The 20,810-nt window shown below is 41.7% G+C and overlaps 1 protein-coding gene across 1 annotated transcript in view; it reads right to left on the bottom strand.

The window, feature by feature from the left end:
• KANK1 (KN motif and ankyrin repeat domains 1) overlaps positions 1–20,810 on the bottom strand; it is a 126,071-nt gene that overhangs the window by 83,167 nt on the left and 22,094 nt on the right. The window contains exon 3 of the mRNA XM_072860258.1: positions 13,584–13,717. The gene's annotated coding sequence lies outside the window, so the exon portion shown is untranslated. The remainder of the gene's footprint in view (positions 1–13,583; positions 13,718–20,810) is intronic.

The raw sequence follows: 20,810 nt of genomic DNA, 5'->3' as shown, positions 1-20,810 counted from the left end.
ACTGAGTAATTTTACATTTCGCTTTCCATTGCCTAAGAACTAAACTGACTTTTGCAACTGCACACTGAAACGCAATAGGCATAATTTCCCTGAATTCCTCTATGTGGAGAACAAAACAGTGAGTGTCAAAACAGAAAACAATTAAGATAAATTACCATTGCCATGCAGTTCTGTCCTATTCCTTACCCAGGCTCTCCCTCTGAGTCTTACTCAATTGATTCATTTCACTAACACAGAAGAAATCTTTCTGTTGTCAGGTTAGTTTTCTGCTGAGCAGCACGTTGAGTTAGTGTTGCTTGCTTTCCGAACTATGCATTTCTCCTGCCCTCCTTGTCTCTCCAGGGCACAACTGTCCAGCCTTGACCCAGAGTGGGAAACTTCTCCAGCTGAAGAATAACCTGCTGTAAGCAGAATTCTTACACATGCCTGCTTTCTGTTTTCCCTAAAGAAGAGTTTTTTCTAGTATTCCTCTCTTCCTTTGACACCCCCCCACCCATCTGTTCCTTCCAAAACCACAATACAATATAAACATGCATTTCCTGTACCAAAATCCTGCACTGAATAACAGCTATATCTACTCCATCCAAAAACACGACGCTAAACATATGCTAAATATTTACAGGGAAAGCAAGGCCATTCTAGTTTTAAAATCCAATGCTAAAGAAAGGTGTATGTTTTATAACCTCAGTAACTATGAGGTTGTCAGTAGGGTAGGATATACAACTGTTAGGCCTCATTAATAAGTTCAAGAACAAGAAAAAGCCTTGCAAAGATCATGAATCACTGGCCATCTGCTAAGGTACTGTCACCTGAGGCCACTCATCCCCCTACCCACTGAAAAGCTCATAACCAAGGCTGACCTCCCAGATCAGTGCTCCCCTGTCTTTGCAGCACCCATGGCTGAGGGCACTCAGTAAACACTGGGCATGAAGCTGTGGGGGGACAACTCCACACATGACCAATGCAGCAAAAATTTTACTACATTCTAATGCCAGGTGATTGCTTAAAATCTGCGTTATTGCTTTCCTGCACCTGTTTTGTGATACGGTGTACTAAGAGAGATAGGGTACTAATACAGCTCTGTGAATGACAGCTCCTTTAACTTATTTGTTAATCCACTTTATGGCCACTGCTTCTCACTGCTCTACAGGGAACACCTGCAAAATATCATCCTGTAGCAACATTAATGATAAAATACAATTACTGAAACAGAGGGCCTTTCCAAAGCACTTGGTGGAGAAAATACGAGGAAGATTGAGAGATTATAGAATATACAGAGAAAACAGAAGAAAAATTTACGGAACATAGAAAATCTTTTACTTCCCCCCTCTTTTTAAACCTAAATTATCTCAGGAGGAGGCAGGAGCCATCTGCAGCAAAACAACAAATAAAATCTACTGCAAAGTTCTGGTGTTCTCAATGAAGCTTTTTGCTTTTCCAAAGTTATTAATTCCTCTAGTCCAACCATTGTATTTATTGAGGTTTACAAAGACAAAAACAGCTGCAGGCTGTACAGATTAACCAAGTATCAACACATTCCCTACTATAAACTTTTTTTTAACTGCATCATTACTACAAAGAAACTCTCATAACTTACATTTGGGATTTACAAACTAGTGACAACCTGAATAGCTTTCATAATTTTAAACACTTTTTTTTTCTTTTTTTCAATTCCTCCCTGGCCTGATCAGAGACAGTTGTTCCCTCTCTGAGGAGGCATCTTCCCCCACTGCTAGTAACTCATACAAAAGACAAGGTCATCTCTGTTTTGCTATACTTTACTTTGTTTTTTTTAAATTTATGATGAACTGCTTACCTCCTAGGTAAAAAAAAAAAAAAAAAAAGTTTCTCCCACTTTATCTGAGAATTGTTCCACAGAGGCAGGGAAAAACCCCATTAAATTAACCTACAGAGAAATGTGCAGGGAAATGGGGAAGTCACCGTCTAGGCACAGAGTGATACTGCACCACTGGGAACTACTTTTGACTTTGTTTTTTGCCTCAAAATTACTGGAATGGGAGATTAATGGACTATGACCTATTTCATGTTTATTGGGATTAAAATGCTACATAGATTTTTATCTTTTGGATCCTTAATCTCTTTCTTCTCAGTCTCTTTACAAGCTAGCTGCTGCTGAAATACTCAGTGTGTTCAATCTTCTATTTCAAGTCCTGTAAGGAAAGATAGAAAACTATCCCCAACCTTCCCAGAAGACTGGTTTTCCACTATGATCCACACACCATCACAAGCCTTACACTGCATCAAAAAAGTCTTCACAAGTGGAATAGTATTGTCGTTTGCTGTCTTCTCTGAAGTCCTGTTACCTCCCACATATCCTTCCTTCACACCGGTCTTCTGGTTTTACAGGCTTTCACATTGTCTTTTTATGTATGCCTGTATATTCATTACTCCTATGTGAAGGGCACATGCATTTGGAGACAAAGGTTCAGAGTGCAGAGTTCTCTGGATAACAACTGCTGTCATCAGCTCATATCTGACTTAAATTAATTATCTGTACCATCACTCTGAGAGCGCCTTTTCAGAAGTGCCCTAGTCAAGAATAGAAGATTTTGTAGTACTATATTAGACAACCCTTAACCACCTACACTAGAGAAAGCATTCAAGTCAACCTCTGAAGCTCTTTACAGCTGAAATAATGCTTATGATATTCCTTTAAAAATCTGGACTTTTATTGCTAATATATCGAGCAATCTCGAAATTAAAAAACCAATTACCCATCTCTAAAGCACATGCACAAATCTTTACATAATTGATATTCAAGTCACTTCACGTGTTCAAAAAACGCTGTGCAGGCAGGTTAGCACCACAGCTAATGCTGGGCTAGCATGAGTTAAGCAGATACTCCTCCTCTGAGGGGCAAACCTGATACAGAAGACGTGCTCAAGGCTGCAGAGTGAACCAGCAGAAGAAAGCTCCTTTTCCTCTCTCAACTCCTCTCTCAACTACACAGTTCATTCCCATGCACATCCCCAAGTTCTCCTGTGTTTGTAAGACTCCTTTGCCTTCAAAATTCCTTGAACTTCTGAACACTTTTTTTCCTAGGGGTCTAAAGAAAAAACCTATTTCCAACACGGTTCAAACAATTACGCAGTGACCACTGATAGATCATAATTTGTTTCAGATACCTAGGAAAGTACACAATGCCTCAGTAACCCCCCCTTCTTTTTAACATAAAGAAAAATTGCTTGTGCTGTCCAAAAGGATATTTCAGTTTTAAATAAATTACTGATTCTTATTTCTATGCATTTTCAATTAATTGAAAGCCAAGCCCAGTTAACCAACCTCAGCCAAGCCACGCTATTATGCATTTAAACCGATGCTTACCTGCTTAGTCTGATCTCAGCCACGACTAAAAGGAATTTTACAGGCACCTTAAAATGCACAGCCAAAAGTTAAATAAATATAGACACATAAAATAATGAGATGCATACTTCTGCTGCAAAATTACCCTAAACAAGCCAAACTCCTCCCTGAATAGAAAGCCCATCAATTATTGACTTTGAAAGGCAGTCTCTTGGCCTCTCTATTTCTCTTTAAAACATCAAGAATCCTGCTGAAAGACAACTTTTTTTTTCCTTTTAAAGCAGAGGGAAGTTGGTACATAATTTTACACTATAGAATTTGGAGCAAAATGAAGGGAGCAGCTAACTTTAAGTGATGTGACAGAGAAACAAGTTTCGGATGGTAGCATTACTCACAAATCAGGGGTAACCTGGCAGAACACACTTTCCTTCTTTCCTACAATTTTTAATTTGGCCAGTACAAGCAATAATCCATCCTTTGCTGAGGACAGATTTAAAATGAGATGTCTTGCCACTCTTTTGAATTTGGCATGGGAACTCTTTTACCATTTGGGAACCATGGACACATTCCAGCAACTCTGAAAATGGATTTTCCACTGACCCTTTTAAAGTTATTCTGAAGTTTAAAAATTGGTTCAGAAAGTAAAAAATGCCACATTACCTGTTTACCTCTCAGAGAATTAACTTTGAGGTTTTTGAGGAATATTTCAAGCGCAGTAGCTATTAGCCTTTCAGCAAAGTCAATGATAAATTTTCCTTTTATGCCCCGAGGACTGACAGCTACATTCAGCTATAACAACTTCGAAATGCCTGTGCCTAGATCTGTCTCACACGCCCATGACATTGTTAGCATCTGAACCTTCACACTGATCTTTGGGAAGCAACAGTACGCATCTTTCCCTTGCATCCTTCTTTATCAGGGAAGATAACCATAGGCTCCATCTCAAGGTGGTGACTCCTTAAAAGTTGTACTTACCTCAAAACTACTGGGGGGGAAAATTCCTTGGGTATAAGACACATTAAGCCCTATCATTCATGATGTCCCCTTAAAATGGAGTTCTCCAGCCTATTCTGTAATTTTTAACCTCACCTGCCAGCATTGCCTTTCCTATAAGCACACTACACAAAGCTTTCAGGAATACAATTTGTCTAGAAAATAAATAAAACAATACAAACAAATCAATATACACAAAATTCTGCATTTCTATAGCACAGTATTCCAGGTGCACAAGAATATCCTGGGTTAAACAAGAAGGAGGAAGGGTGAGGAACCCTGAAGAACAGCTTAGGATCCTGCTGGATCCAAACTGTATTTACTCCATTTTCCATTTCACAGCAAACTTCAGCACTAAAAAACAGATCATGTTTGAGATACTTAAAGCTTGCAGTGAGGCAACACATAACTGTTTATTCAATCATTTTGTAATTAGTCAGAGGCGCAATCATTTTCCCAAACAACATAGCTCAGTTTCTACCTACCCAGCAATTCTTCTGCCATTTCTAACTATGTTTGTTTATACTGCATACAGCTTAGCCATGTTTGCATTGATGCATACTGGGAAAATCTGTGCAGCCATCCCTGAGCACCTCATTAAGAGCAGCATGAAAGGGAGGAGGAAAAGGGGAAGAGAACGGGAAAGCACCCTCAGGCTATATGTGCTATACATAGCAGATGGGTAACATGCCTTGGCACACCACATTTCATGGAAACTGCATGAGAGTTGCCAGCCAAAATGGTTGTTGGGAGAAGAAGGGTTAAAAAGTGCTTGCACTCTGCAAAAAAGAAAGGCCAACTTCATCGTGGAAAGATAATCAATAGAGGCCTCTAGAAGGACAAAACATGACTAGTTATCATGATTACAGACATTAGGCAAGGACATAGCTCTACTTAAAGCAAGTTTTGCAGAAAATTAATTACTTTTACAGCTGAAAGTTAGTTTGGGCTAGGTATCTAAGTGAATGCATTAGATGGTCCCACTGCAGAACCCCTCAGAGCAAACAACAGCATTGTTATCATGGTAATTCGCTAAAATCAGCATGTAATTCATTATCCTCCCCCTCTCTTTCGAATTAGTGGAGGGCGATACAGCATAACAACAAAAAGAAGAAAAAAACAAAGATTTTGTTCATGATGATGTCCCAGTGATGCACAGGATGAGCGTGTCCTGCAACCTAGCCAGCAGAACTGGTGTTGGTACTGCAGACGGGCTGAACTACATTCTGCAATAAGCACTAATCCCACCCAAAGCTTCGCCTGGCTGTGTGGCAACGGCTGCCACACTGCAGATTTCAACGGTGAGGTAATCGGAGCACAAGCCATCTGCGTTATAACCAAGACAGGTTTTGCAGCACTGATCAAACCTGGAAGAGGCTGCTGAAGTTTGTCCCACCCAAACAAGTTTTATACATCTTTTTGTACCAAGAGAAGGGAGAACGGAAAGAACAGGAGTTTTGTTTCCCTTATAATAGGGCATGCTGCAACTTGTCAGAGACAAAGTGCTTGGCGTTACACCTGGGTGGGGATGGATTCAACCACACACGTTTTACCCTCCTGCCCTATGCTTTCAAAAAGAGACTATTTTAGGCAGTACCTTTCAAAAATAATTGAAGGATGTCTCACACACACACACCTTAATTCTTATACTGGAAGAAAAAAAATTTAACATCATATTTTGATGCAGTTGAAAAGGAACTGGAAATACCACCTTAAAAGTAATGGAAGGTTGTCAGATAACTTTTGTTCACAAGCCAAGCCCACCTGCCTCACTGCTCCCCTACCACTTTGCATTTATACTGACTGTTAGGAAAGTCTCTCCATGTTTTCCCTTGGGAAAACTATATATATATATATTTTTTTTTTTTTTTTTTCATCAACTACTTTCAGGTCCTTTTGTATTATGCCATTTCTGCAAGACCTGCACTGGCTGTATGGGATTACAATCAAATGCTAATTTTGTTCCATTTCTCTTCCTCATATTTTTAAAAGCCATACTGATAGGGGATAGGAAGAAGATTTTGCTGTAGCTGCCCCTGTATTTTGAGCATGGCCTGCAGAGATCAGTCACGTGAGGCTGATCTCGTAGTACCTCATCCATCCCACTGTCAAGGCCTCCTCCACAACTGCTTTCCCCAGGGTAAAGAATTTGGGATGGTAGCACGCAACACTCAGGTCACTTCCACAGTAGATTTCTAATCTGGGTAACTTTCTGAAAGTCACTTGACCCTTCTGGACTAAGGCATATTTTGTTAGTATGAAGAAATTAAGAAATGTCAAATTGCATTAAAGGTCTTTTGTGTTTGTCGGACTACTTCTGATTGACTTCCAGGGGGTAAATGAAGAGGTCAGAGTAACTTCAATCCATGCACTGCCTGCGGAGAGTGTGCAGACGCAGAGGAGAATCCATCCCCACTGTACTTTGTGATGTTTCCTTATCTTACAGTTTCTCATTACAGTAGCCACTAACAATGCCAGTGAAAGACGCTCTTTTAAACAAACACCAGGAACAAGGAATTTTCAAAATTGTATTTCACTACCGAAGTATACTTGTTTCAGAAAAAATTGCACACACACACTTATAGTCCAAAACCATCTGAATAGAAGAAGGTTGTAACAAACTCAGAATCGTAGTAATATGTCTGAAGTCTGTCCTTCCTTATGAAAACACAAGCAGCTGCACACTTGCTCCAAAAACAAAATCACAGGCATGTCAATGTCCAATTGTTTCTATTTTCTGTAAGATCAAAAGTATCCTCTTCAACCAGCACAGAATTTTTAGTTGCCCATATTATGTCTGAATTGCATAAACATTTAAACTACTGGGAAATTTGCCACTTTGATTAGTCAAGTGAATTATCGCAGACCTATCAGATGACCTATGGAAAACCTCCCATTCACGTTCCACAACAGCTTTCTATGCATCAAGCAAGCCACAAAATTAATGATCTTGAATATCAAAATAGTCTTCTTCAAGATGTTGAAGGTTTCATTTAAATCCTCACAGCCCCAAGACCCCTTTAAGATAAATGATTTTGTATTAGCAGTGAAGTAGTTAGAGCTTTACAAAGTCAGTAGGAAATCATAACTTTCGCATTTTAATCATTCATAGCCACCGTGTTTGATTTACCCCACAATTTCCATCAGAAAATGAAAAAGTTTTGAAGAATGAATTATTTTCAATGTAAATCTCCAGCAAGCCTCTGCCAATCATGTTAGTCCTTTCCCCGTTAGTTTTTCCTGCCTGCCGATTGAAACTATACAACCAGTTTAATTACTTCATTACTTAATGACTTCTTACCTTAAAAGGCTGTAAATACATGGAAAGCTAAACTAATACACAGCAATTCTCCATGGAAGAGAGGAAACCATTATAAACATCAGTATAGCTCGTGAAGATCAACTATATTCATACTTTTCACTACCTTAACACTTTTACAAAGGAAAAAAAAATAATCCATAGAGGTCTGGAATGCTTCTACCAAAGGATATGTATGCGCACACATAAAAGAGGGAAATAAACAATTCCATACTCAAATACAATATTCACTTGTCACAAATTGTACATTCTCTCTGCCGTATTAGAATAACAACCTGTGGGAAGCTACCATTCCAGAAACTATAGCTTAAAAAGAAGTTTCAGTGTTGGACATTTGATGACAAGACTAAGCCTTTGATAGTTTTGCTAGCAAGTTTTATTTTTTTACTCATTTATTTATTAATTTCCAGTGTGTTGAGCAGCTCATTGTACCTTTGTTCAACTACAGGGAAAGAACCATTTAGTTTACAGCAGTTTTATATGCAAATTATATTCAGTCAACTCTCTACTCATCATAAGTGTCAACAGGAAAAAAAACATGACAGATTTAAGACTGTTGAGATTTTTTCATAAACTTTGAAGGAACACTGAAATTACAAAGCATGCCTAACTCACTGTAAAGCATTTTCTCTAAGCATGTGCCAAATCATGTATATTAAAGGATTTTATTTTTTTTTTAAATGTACTATGACACTTTATGCTCCATTTTCCATTTCTAAATATTTGTGACGATTAAAAAAGTCCTGTCTTCTGCATACAGTCAGACTTACTGTTTGCTTAGCTCTCCCAGAAATGAAGCTTGTTTCTACTGTGGAAACATTTCCAGTAGATGTAGTAGCACTGGAGGAAAAGCAAGTTTTCACCCCCACACAAATCAAAATTCAGGAGGAAATTCAGAGTTCAAAATGAAGCGATATTTTACTGCCAACAGGGGAAAAAAGTCTTAACAAATCAGCCAGCTGTTGCACTAACAACATCAAATAAAGAAATTGTAGAGCTTATTCTACCCTTTATCAATAATGCATGGCTGTGCACAGACAATTTATAGCTGTTTTCCATCACTGGGTATTGTGTAGTACTAAATTAAGTCTACAAAATTCAAGGACAGTCCACCCACACAGCTACTGTAAGCCAGCCAGGCCACTTTGAATAAACATTTTAAAGGCATAAAGTGAGTTTTATTAGCATGCTGAGCCACAGTTCCTAGTGGACAAAGCATCTCCTTTGAAAAAGTAAAAGTACATTTAGCAGGAGAGATGCATTACTCTTGTGCCTTAAGTGTAGAGAAATAGCAAAAAGGAAAAAAAATATTTACATGCAACAACTCAAACCCTGAACTTATTAAGATTAAAACATGAAGTAAGAGAATTTATTTTCTATACTAGAAACTGATTGTCAGTCTCAGAAAATCCTGAGAGGTGCTGAACAGGTCAGGTTCTTAACAAAAGAGCTAAAACCCAGAGACGGTTTTGACAGGTTTTGCTTACATTTAGGTAGCTCCGAAGATTAATAGACTTATTTTTTAATCCTTCACAAGTCATATAAATCAGAATAGCACAAAAGGCTTTCATCAAGATAAAGAACTAGTTATCATACTGAAATAGCCTCAGCAACATTTACGACACCAGTAAAAGAGTGAGAGGTGGGGTCCCTTCCACAGGCCTAACCAAGAAATGGTATGGCACAAGTTGGTCACTTGCAGTCAGTCCCACCTCTTCCTACCACAGCAGTCCCAGCACTTGAATGCCTGAAACACAAGAAAGCGTCAAGGAACTTGGAGCGCATGAGCTGGCCACCAGCAGCAAAAGGATGCAGATGCCAGGTCTATGCATCCAACAGTTTTACCCAGGCTCTGCTCTGGCAGTGGCCAACATGCCACCTGGGTCCTCCACCAGGGTCCTTGCTAGCTTGGTTTCGGGTGTGGAGTCAGGTATAATCAGCCACAATGTGGATGGCAGCACCACCAGGAGGTGGGTTTGGGTCACACTGCAGACTCCTCTTGCTGTTTCTTTTACAGTCGTGCTGCCCAGCTCCCCTCTAAAAAATATTGGCAGGTATGAGGTTTGTGACAGCCTTTTTATAACTAAAGCACCATTCCAGGCGGGACTCTCCAGGTCCCTTTGGTAACTGGCATGACAAGATGATGTGCCTGCCTGGGAAAACTGCTTTTGTACAATGCAGGAACGTGGAGGATGTAGCACAACGTGGCTGGGCAGCTTAATGGCTTTGTGAGGTATTTAAGCACAACCACAACTAAGAGCAGGAAGGATGCAAGAGACAGGACTTAAGCCACATCTGTTGTAAGTCAGTCAAGTGAAAATATCTGGCCAAATAAAAACAACATGACTGCATTTATTGTGCAGGTGTGGAGAGAAAAAAATAAACTCCAATCAGTGGTACTTGGATTTGCAGACACCTTTAATTTTCTAGTTACGGCGTATACTACTGTACAGCAAAGTTTAACTTCACTTACAATAGGCGTGCTTTCTCAAAAATCAGATCCCCTTTGCAGATGCAAGTATCTCATGGACCTCTGAAGCCAGCTAATCAGTGTGTAAAACTCTGATTTAACTGCTCCAGCAAGCCCAGAAAATACAGAAAGCGAAGAGCCAGACTTGACTAAATCTTCTCACTACATTGCTGTGCCAGGGTAACCATCCCCCAGCTTTTGGTGAAGCTTCTTCACCCCTGTGAAAGCAGAATCCGTCTGCTCTGTTCTACAGGCAGAAACTATCCCAGATGAAGCTGTACTCAGATCTATTAATGCTTTTTTATAAAATCTTTTTTAAGATTTTCAAGATAAGCAGAAGTCTAAAGAACCTACAGCTTGAGACTTAGCTAAGGAAAGCAACTGCTGGGTATTTGTATGTTCACCTGTCAGTGCAACATTTTCTTCAGAGGGTTGGTTGGGGTTTTTTTTCCATTTAATAGGTTGAGTTTCTGCCGTGAAAAGTGAAACTGCTGTTTTGAAGTCTGATTATATTGCAGTAAAACCCTTGGCTAAATCAAGGCCACAGCACACAGCTTTGAGAAACCCCAGACAATCCCACTGAAGCAACCATGGCTTTAGAAATGGAAATTAATTTTAATAAGTGCGTTGCTCACCTCACATTGCCAAAGTCTGTGATCCAATTAGAAGCGCACTGCTTTAATGACCTGCACAGGGATCACATTCAGTGAAGTTCAGAGACACACAAAATGCTCTCGGGCCCTCTCCATGAAGTATGTTGCTCCAGTGGGATGCTGGCTTTGTAACTCACAGGCAAAAAGCACTGAGGTGGTCCCGTTAGTATTTCAAAGTAGCAGTTATCTGTACAAATGCAAAATGCCTTGAGCACAACGAAATGTTACTGTGTTACATGCAATCGTAGGCACACATGGTCTTCAAACACTGTATTTTATGAAGACAAATTGAGCCCACTTCTCCAAAGACTTGCTAAATTAGTAGCCCTAGTGTATAGACATTTAATTTGTAGTACCTCTCTACAGTGATGGCTATTGCCATTGATGCCTATACTTTCCTGTCCTCTGTAACACCGAGTTCCAGCCCAGCACTACTCAAATGTACAGCAGGACAGTTTGCTATGCCACTCGGTGTAAGGATATGCAAAGAAGAGATGTATGTATGTATATAACATGAGGGGTACTTAAATTCAGAGCATCTGAGAAGCCCGTCTCTTCATCCTGCTCCTCTCCATAGCCACAGCCCTGTGAAAAGAGCTGACATTAGGAGCTGCCTTGACTGTCCATTTCTTAGTGACTGTACATGGTGCTCCCGTGCTTTCTGAGGAGCCGTCAGGCAATCAGCAATCATTGCTGCTTTGGCTCCCCGACAGCAGATGGAAGTCTGCTCTGGGTTTTCCAGCCTTTCTGCAATCATACTCTTCCTCTCTGTCCGCATGCGTTTCCTCACAGCCTCCTCCCCTCTTCTCCAACCCTGCACCTTGCACAGCCACGCATGCGTCCCGCTGGACATCCAGGCTGTGACTACACTAGTTTACTGACACGTGCTGCAGTGCACTGGGCAGCCAGGTCTGGGGACATGCAAGGGCAACCTGAGAGTCCCTCTACACATATATCCACATTTCCTTCGCTTAGAAGCCCATGCTTGGCTGAGGGTGCACAACTCCACAGCCAGGACATGGCTGTGGCACACAGCCACACAGGAACTGGAACAAGCCTCGTCACAGTGATAATAAGTTTCCTTATTTAGCCTTTTCTAAGCATTTCTCCTCCCTGCCAGCTACAGCCCTGCCTCGGGGCCCAGAAGCAGTTGGGGCTGCTTTCCCCCAACTCCTGTACAAAGCACTTCTTTGCCACCAGCAAAGACAAAATTCACCTACAAATGCTTTTCCCAATGAAAAGGAGAAGCTCCGGAAGAGTGAAAGCCCTGGTATGCTCAAGTGAAGAACAGCATCCTGCAGGGAAGGACAGGCACCGCTCTGCGAGCAAAAGCCCAGGGCCAATTTGAAACGTGCTGGCATGAGGTCTGCAGTGGAAGTGCAGGCAGTAGACAGGTCACAGTAGCTTGCCACGGATGCATTGCAGCACCCTCTGCCCCCTCTCTGAACTGAGTTTTGCGCAAAAGAGGCAAAGGGAGAGATAGTGGCATTTGGCTGCATGCACGTATGCGCCCGCCATCTAAATGGCAAGTTCAGGGAGTAAGGAAGAAAGGCAGGAGATCTGCTCTTCCACACTTACTGACTTTTGCAGTTTGGGAAAAACAGCTGGTACCCCTGCATCTTTGGGATCACTAGATTCAGTAGCCCTCTACCTGTCCCAACAGCTGTCAGCAATTCAAGGCCACATCTGTAAACACAAGATTTACTCCACCCTCAAAAGCCAAACAAGCCGTCCCTTGCTGCTTGGCTTCACTGTGATTAAAGCAGTGAAAGCAGCATGAGACAAGAGTTAATCTGCAGTGAGCTACCCTAAATAGTCAGAATGGCCAAGGGACTAAATCTCTGCTCTTCAAGAGATGAGTTCAGTTTTAGGTGTGTCTTATCTCTCACCTGAACCTGTAGCACATTGCAGTGCACATAAGGTGAGCAGCAACAGTCACGGACAGTAAATAAAAACAGGCGTCAGCTACCACTTCAAACAGCAGCTGTCAAACCTGAGGGAATCCAGGAGCCAGTAGCAAAGAGAGCCTTTACACAGGGATTACCCGTCTGGATTTCTTTTATTACAGATTTCATTCAGGCCCTCCCTTTGTTGTTGCTCTTAACCTGATTTGTGTCATTGCACAGCAGCATTCTATATAGCCCTGTCCCGCCGGGGTGCTTACACCCAGTCCCTGGTCACTGGAATGAGTCTGCAGCAAGAGAAGACCGTGCTGTGCACTGGGCATTGCGCAAGCATACTCTCCGTTGGTTGAGTCTGTGGCTGGTCTACTGTGCTACTGAGAAAAAGCAGCGGCAGCACTACAGAGCAGCAGACAATCCAGCTGTGAATCTAAAAGATGGGCACAAAATATGGGTAATTAATTAATTAATGAAAACGACAGCAGCAGCAACTGTCGTCAAAGCAGAATGATCACTTTTCCAGCTACAGTTGCGTTTAGCTTCTTACCCATATTTTTCCTGGTGAAGAATTTGTCTCAGCCTGACACCCCACAGGGTGTCAGAAGACTAAATCTTTTCACTACTAAAACATTTTTAATACATAGATGAAGGACTAAGGCATTCTAATGGAAAGGTATACAAGCACTTAAGGATGTAGAATTGGTGATTTAGGAAAAGAAACCAAGTCGTTTCTTCATTGCATCAATTTTTACCTTACTGAAGTCAGTGAATGTAGTCATAACTAACAAATACTGATAGTCAGGTCCAGCCTAAGACTTCATGTTAGTATGGTTTATTACAGAGCAACAGGTGGAGCTGGGACAGTCCGTGGGACCATGTCTATCCTCTTCCCTCTGCCCCCCGCAAAAGAAGTCACAGCGTACCTTAAAACATTGTAACAGAAGTGCCAGTCCTCTACTTTCCTTTAGGCCTTTTAAAGCATCAGAAATAATGCAGAGGATTCAGCTAGTTCAATGCTTCAGCATTTGGCAGCACATTCAGGAACCTGAGAGTCATCCTACAAGAGAAATGAAAAGCACCAATTAGTCATTGTACATGTTGGGCAATAAGCTTGAAAAGGCTGATGCCTGATAAAGTCATGGTGCTAAACAATAACGAAATTACCAACAATCACAAATAGGAAAGGCTATGTCATTTTTCCTTCCACGGTGAAATGCACAAGCAATATTTTGGTTACAGCACTCCGGAAAGAAAGCATGCATCTTGCAATAGATATGTCACCCTGCACTGCCTTCCCAATTTAAATTGTCTTTGTTCAAACAACAGTTCGTGTGAATGCATGGAAACAAAGCTCCAGGCACGTCAGGATACACCAGCCATACCAGTTACAGAAACACAACAGTAAGTTTTTACGGAAAGTTAACCTGGTACTAGTTTGAACTGGGAAATGCAGTAGAAGCCCATGTGAGCTAAGTAGTAGCAGTACATAAGCCTGGATGTTGGTGTACATGAAAAGACACATGGAAGTATTTTATAGACTGCAGTAAAAGGGGAGACATCTACAGAATGGTTTGTCTCATTTCCCTCAATAGGCTTTTTAAAAAATTCTCATCTTGCAAGGACTCACACATACTCTCAACCCTTACTGAGTCAAGACACTCCAACTGCAGCTAAGTTCATGCCTGCACCACTACAGCACATAAGACAGGTCTTTTCCTCCACAGCAATTCATCTAAGATGTTCTGTGGGTTTAGACACTTATTTTTCGGTTCCAACTCACTTGGCATGTTTAATCCCCCAAACGAGCAAACTTCCCCAAACCACAGGCACACGCCTCTAGAGACACGGTTCCCGCACCAAGACACCCCGCCTCACAACCGCTCGCAGGTACGGTCCAAGCCAGCTGCGCTGCTCCCTGAGGCTGTGCTGATGCTGAGTAGTTGCACAACGACCCTGCTAGGACATTTGACAGCTTTGGAGGGATGGGACGGCAGAACAATTTATCTATATCTAGCATGGTTACTCAAGAGAGTTTTGCAGATTATTTTCAGGGAAAAGACACTTCTTATCAGCCAGGTTTTAATTAAGTACTTCCCTAAAGCTTTGACATGAAAACACATAGTGATCGTTGTCCCAGTCTATAAAACTATAAAGGTGTGTGGGCTTAATGCAGTACTAGGGAATCATACCAGGTAAGAATTAAAGAGTTTTTGTTGTAAATTAATAAATAAACTGGCATGTCACAGACCAGTGCCCCTACATATAAATACTGTTCTAATCCTACACTGTTTACAAATCCCTAAAACAGCCTCCTAAGGGTTAATTCTCTTCATAAACCAAAATATATAACAAGTAGCACTTGAAGGGAAACTACAACAGTCTGCCTGTGGGAGGAGGGGAGGGGGGATTAAGTGGGAGACCTTACACTCTGGAAAGATAAACCATAAATGTAATGTCTGTTACAAAACCAGAAATCCAAAAGCCCCAAGCTTAGGTGAGCTTTAAAATAGTATCCAGTGCTCTTAAGTTACCCCAAGGAAATGGGAGTCAATTTCCCCCCTCTGTCTAACACTTCCCCAATATGTTTAGTTATACTTTCAGCTATATATATAAAATATGAACTTGTTTACACTGCATGTTAGCTATTCATGATACCCTAAAAATGCTTTTCTTGCATTTCAAAGGGAGTGCATTCCAAGATGATTACAAGTATCTCCACTTACATAATATTAAAAACTTTAAGATATTAGGAAACTTGAGATGATAGAAAACAAATTATATCCTTGGAGCTATATATTCACAGATAATAGGAGGTACCACAATAATTGTATTTCTGTATATCCTCCTGCTCTACTCTTCTGTTTAAAGTGTTAACAGCAGTTTCCTGTAAAAATTCCGAATACTTCAAGACTTCAGCCTTTATCTTCAAGTTGTTCAGTCGATAGTTACACATCCTGGACCACTGTTCAAGGACACCACAAAACTGACTTTCAAACTCCTACCACCATACCCAGCATGCTGTGTCCCCATGACATGGTGTCAAGATCATTCAGGTATTTCTCATGGGTTAATTTTTCTCCAACAGATTTCACCTTTGCACATTGTCCCACAGCTAGCATAAACTCTATACCAGCTACTCTGTGTAATTCAGCTGAAGGGAGTGTTTATGCCCACACCTGACCCAGATCAGTTTGAAAGCACAATAACTGTGCAACACCAAAGGCCAGGCCTAGGACATGGCTTGAGCTCCAAGGTGAACTGGTGACAATTTTGTGGCAGTTGCTCCTCTTTCTCAAAGAGGGCTGAACAAAAGTCAGAAATCCTCCGGGAGCTAAGATTTACCACATACCTTATCATTTTCCACACCAGATGGAAAGAATGCTTCAGTTTTGCTTTTTACCCCAAACAAATCATAGCATACATGCATACACAGTCATCTGACTCCTACACATCCAAGCCCAACCAAAACAAAAAACATTACGCTGCACACCCATTTTTTCCCTTCAGGAGAGAATAAACCACACCTAACAGGTATTAACAAAAACACCAAACATTAGAAAACATTCTGATACAATGGGGATTTAAAAGAATATATGTAATACTGTAAGCAAAATTTGAATCTGTATAAAATAGATTTACGTATCTCATATCAAAAACTAATTGTTCTTCTAAACTGCCTCGCAAATGGCAATCTAAATGCATTCCCAGGCAGAAAACTGACGCAGTGATTAGCACAGAGTGCTAAGTAGAAGCAAAGAAAAGCAGAAATGAAAACAAACATAGTAAAACAGTTAAGCAGAGATATTACATACACAAAGGGAGCACATTTGCTGATAAAGTTGTCATTTTTACAGGAAGCTTTAACCTTGATAACATTTTACATTTAAACAAAGCTTGCTATGCAACAGGTATTTCTTAAATTCCCAAAGACATGGTTTCACCAATTTTTCATGGAAAGTCTACGTACTTCACAGCATACTCTAGCTTGACAAGTTCTCCACAGGCGGGTAACACACGTATTCTATCTTCTCCCCTTTTCCATTTTAATATTGTTCAACACCTCCTCCCACACACTCCTCCAACACACGCACCTCCCTCCAGCAGCCAGCAGCCAGATTCACTTATCTAAAGAGGAATTTATGCTGGTCTGAAAAAACACCAGCCCCCTCAACTGCAAGGGCATGCCTGGATAACTTATTGAGATATGCCTCAGATGTTGCATCAAACACTTCAAAGTCAGTTAAAGATGCACTGCATCGCACCAGATGGGTAGTTACATTCTTGCTGGGAAGGAGACATTATTTAAAAATAAATGTGAATCCGAAGGTAACATTTCCAGTGATAAAGACACTATTTCCTGGTGAATACATTCTAAATTTTTGGATAGAAAGCCTTTAAGTAGTGAAAAGCAATATTCAATCTTGGTACACCTCACTGGCATAAGTTCTCATAATTGCTAAAGGAAATAAGTAAGCCTATGTCTGCATGGCACAAAGCACCATGCTAATTAACCCTGCAGAGACACTAATTAATCTGGGCAGGGTGCCAAGGTAACATGATGACTCTGCTGCCTCGGGAATCTCCCCGCGCCGATGTATCGTGCCATTGGGTTACCCCCACCGCCCCCCCAAGCGGTCTCTGTCACCTGAAAGAAGTCTTACACCAAAGATGAACCCCCCATGGAGGGGTGCTTCCCCTCAGAAGCTGTCATACAGCTCTTTTTTATTTAAGCATATGACCTGCAGCAGACAATACCGGGCTGCATGTTGCACTAATTCTTAACAAATAGTAAAGTAATTGACCAGTATTGCTGAGGATCCTAGGCTGCTAGGACAGGGTCTATGGACAGTTTCCCTGGCCCCAGCAGAGGTGGTCCAGGACAGCATCTCAGAGGAGCGATAAGGGCGACTGTCTGCCCATCACCTGCGGCAACTCACCCCACAACAGTTCAATTTCTCAGCTGGTCTCAAAACAGAGCAAGGAGAGACCCTGTAGTGCTAGTGTAAATGTTCGCGAGTTAGCAGGTTCTAAATAGCAGGTAATGGTGTGGTTGTTAGCAGATTAAAAAAAGTTAAACTGTTGCCAAAGCAACTTTCCTTTCAACATTCCGGTGATAAAACAAATCTCAGGCTAAAGCCAGAACACCTTATCTGCTGTACCTGATGCCACCTCTTGGTACAGAGACCAGCTCTTCACGTACTGCAAATGGACTTTGAGCTTCTTGTGACTTGTTAAAACACATGCCATAAGGAATAATGTACTCAGCAGTAGCCTGAAGTGCCTGTCCCAATACGAACTGGTTTTTGAGCAGCCAGAGAGCAATGAGGAAGGGGAACATCTGACATACAATACAACCTGCAGCAGAACGTAGCCTCGTAGCCTGCCCAACAACACAGGATGGAAAGGTGCAGCAGGGTCATTCACTGTGGCACAAACAAGCCAAAGTCAGAGAAAAGTGTTTTACTGCCAAGCAGAACAGGCAATTTCAGAGTCTGAACAGCCCCTGTCCAGTCCCCGCTTCCTCCTCCCCACAAATCCACATCTAAAAATGAGGCATTTCTGAGACAATCCTGTTCGTATGGCCTCCCTCAAGAAATGCAGACCTTCTGCAAAGCACAGCTCCATGAATTTATGCATGAGTTCTTTAGCGAGGGGACTCACGTTGCTGGTAAATGGGATACACAGCTCAGCTAGAACCTGGTGGGCAAGGCTGGCTTCTCACATTTCAGTCCCTTTGCACAGGCAGAGGTCACAGCGTGAGAAAGGGTGGCTTCACCTTGGTCCAGGGTTTGCGCTACAGCAGTCAAAAACCGGTGACCGGTTTCAACAAGTAGGCTGTTTCTCGTGGCAAAAGCACAGGGACAACTGTTAGTCCAGTATATAGCGTGCTGCATTGAGGCAGGGAAAAACCACATCAAATAAGCAGCATCAAAACCCTCTTGAGCCTTTCATGCTCTCATCAGAGTGGACAAGTACTCAAATAAGTCTGCCAGGTCCAGCAAGGATGAATACAAATCCTACACCATTGTAAAAAGCATAATCATTAACTTATGAGAAATTAAATTGCATTTGATAAGTAGGTGTTAAAGCAGCAGTTCTCACACTTAGACCCAAAGTACATCAGCTTGTGAAAAATGGAAAGGTGTCATAAGAGACACATTTGCTACCCAATTGCTTTCAAAAACAGTAAAACTTTTTTGCAGGCATCTGGTGCACATGTAAGTTTGAGACTGACTAATAAAAGGCTGTCTCCCTCAAAACATTTAGTTTTGTTTTGTTTTGACCCAAAGGCTGAGTGTTTGTGAATCATACACAGCAAAAGTGACAATCTAGGTAAACACTTCGGTCTCCAACCGACAAAAAGTGGTCACGATTGTGACAAAACAGTAAAACCCAGCAAGCCATAAAAACAGATGTGCTGAATCTTAACACCTTTAGCTGACAAGTCAGGGGAGACTGACTCACCATTCACTGCACCCTCAAGGCCAGATATATGTCCCACTCCCTCCTCCAGTACCTTCCCTATACAAACTGTGGAGTTCACCATGGGCTTTCTGAATGGAGATCTTTGCGTGGCAGGACAAAGAGTGCCATGAGACAACCACCACTGCAATGGAGATCTTCAGCTGGCAGACCGCAGTCCGAGCTATAACCAGACACGGGCAAACTTCTGAAAAGAACTGGCACAAATATCCACTCTAACAACTGAGGCTGCTGCATAGATGAAGCTTCACTGACAGTGCCAGAGCTCACCCAGTGCTTTCTTTTATCCCATCTGCAGGGAAATCTCTGCTCATGGACTTCTTCACCCATATATAGGGACTCATGTCCAGAGAGTAAGAGGAGGTGAAGTCATTAGCACACCCAAGTTTTGTTTGTGGGGATTTTTTCCCCTTCTTTTCCAAGTCCCCTTCTGCAGACAGACCTAATTCTTTGTTCTCTGTCTGCAAGACTAAGTTACCAAAACTCAGGCCAGATTTAAAAACATAATGCATTTCCTAGGGTTCTAAAGCAGGATGGGCTTTACAAGGCCAGTTTAGTTGAGATATTTGATGTTAGGCAAGGAATGGAGGGAGAGGGTGGTGTCACAACTGAAGCACTGGTGTAAAGTTACCTAAAAGTGCTTCAAGAAAGAAGGAAAACTGGGAAGACCTTCAGCTACAGATCGTCTTAATTTCACCTTTCTCAATACTCTGCTTATATCCTATACTACATCCTTTATCCAGTTATATACTTTGCTTGTTCATATTACCATATCATGAAACAGCTCTGACAAGCAACAACACACATGATAAATCTGTGCTTGCTTCCTTAAGGAGAGCAGAGATTAGGAAAGGGCATGAAGGTCATCCTTTTGTCTTGCAATGAAAAGGAACTGGAAAGGTGGAGAATCAAACTGAAAGGGACCATAAAACACTATCTTGCTTGCCTGGTTGCTAGGTCAGATGGCCTCTCACCTGCCTGTGGGACACAGGCACAGAGATACAAGCTGCTCCTGATGAGAGCCACCTGCTTACTCCTCTGGTCCCATCCAAGCTGGGCACGCAAAGGAAGGGAGGAAAAGGGGCCTGCCAGCTTTTAAAAGGAAGAAGGCACTTCACCAAGTAATCTTATCCTTCAAAATTAAGTTAAAGATACAGAACTGATTGCCATTATCTCCAGAAACAGCAGCCCAGAAACACTAGTAACCTTGATGGACCCCAAAAATTCTTAATTGCTGGATTTCAAGTGACAAAAGCCAACCTCTGTAAAAACTGTGTTCTTTCTTTGTGCTATTTCCCCATCCTCATAGAAAATGAAAACATTCCCCAGCTGTCAAGCATCACTACATATCTTCATTCACTACATATCTCCATAGTGAAGCTGTCAAGCTTCACTACATGTCTTCCACACAGCTATAGCTGACAACAATGAAATAGGCAGTTGATATGCTCTAAAACCACGCCAAGAACCTGCATCTTAGGGAATCCATATCCCTCACATATCCATCTCCATATCTAGGCCTGGAGGCTGAAGCTCCCCTTACTTTGGGACAGGCTACATCCTGAGGCTTCAAGTTGGCAGGAAAAAGACAACAGGACTCTTGTCCTCCTCTGGCACCAAGGCAAACCTTGTACCAGGTCACTTGGCTTTGCAGCTCAGGCTTTCCA

This window comes from Ciconia boyciana, chromosome 4, assembly GCF_034638445.1.
Source record: "Ciconia boyciana chromosome 4, ASM3463844v1, whole genome shotgun sequence".
NCBI classification, from domain to species: Eukaryota; Metazoa; Chordata; class Aves; order Ciconiiformes; family Ciconiidae; genus Ciconia; species Ciconia boyciana.
This window is presented reverse-complemented; position numbering and strand designations above follow the sequence as displayed.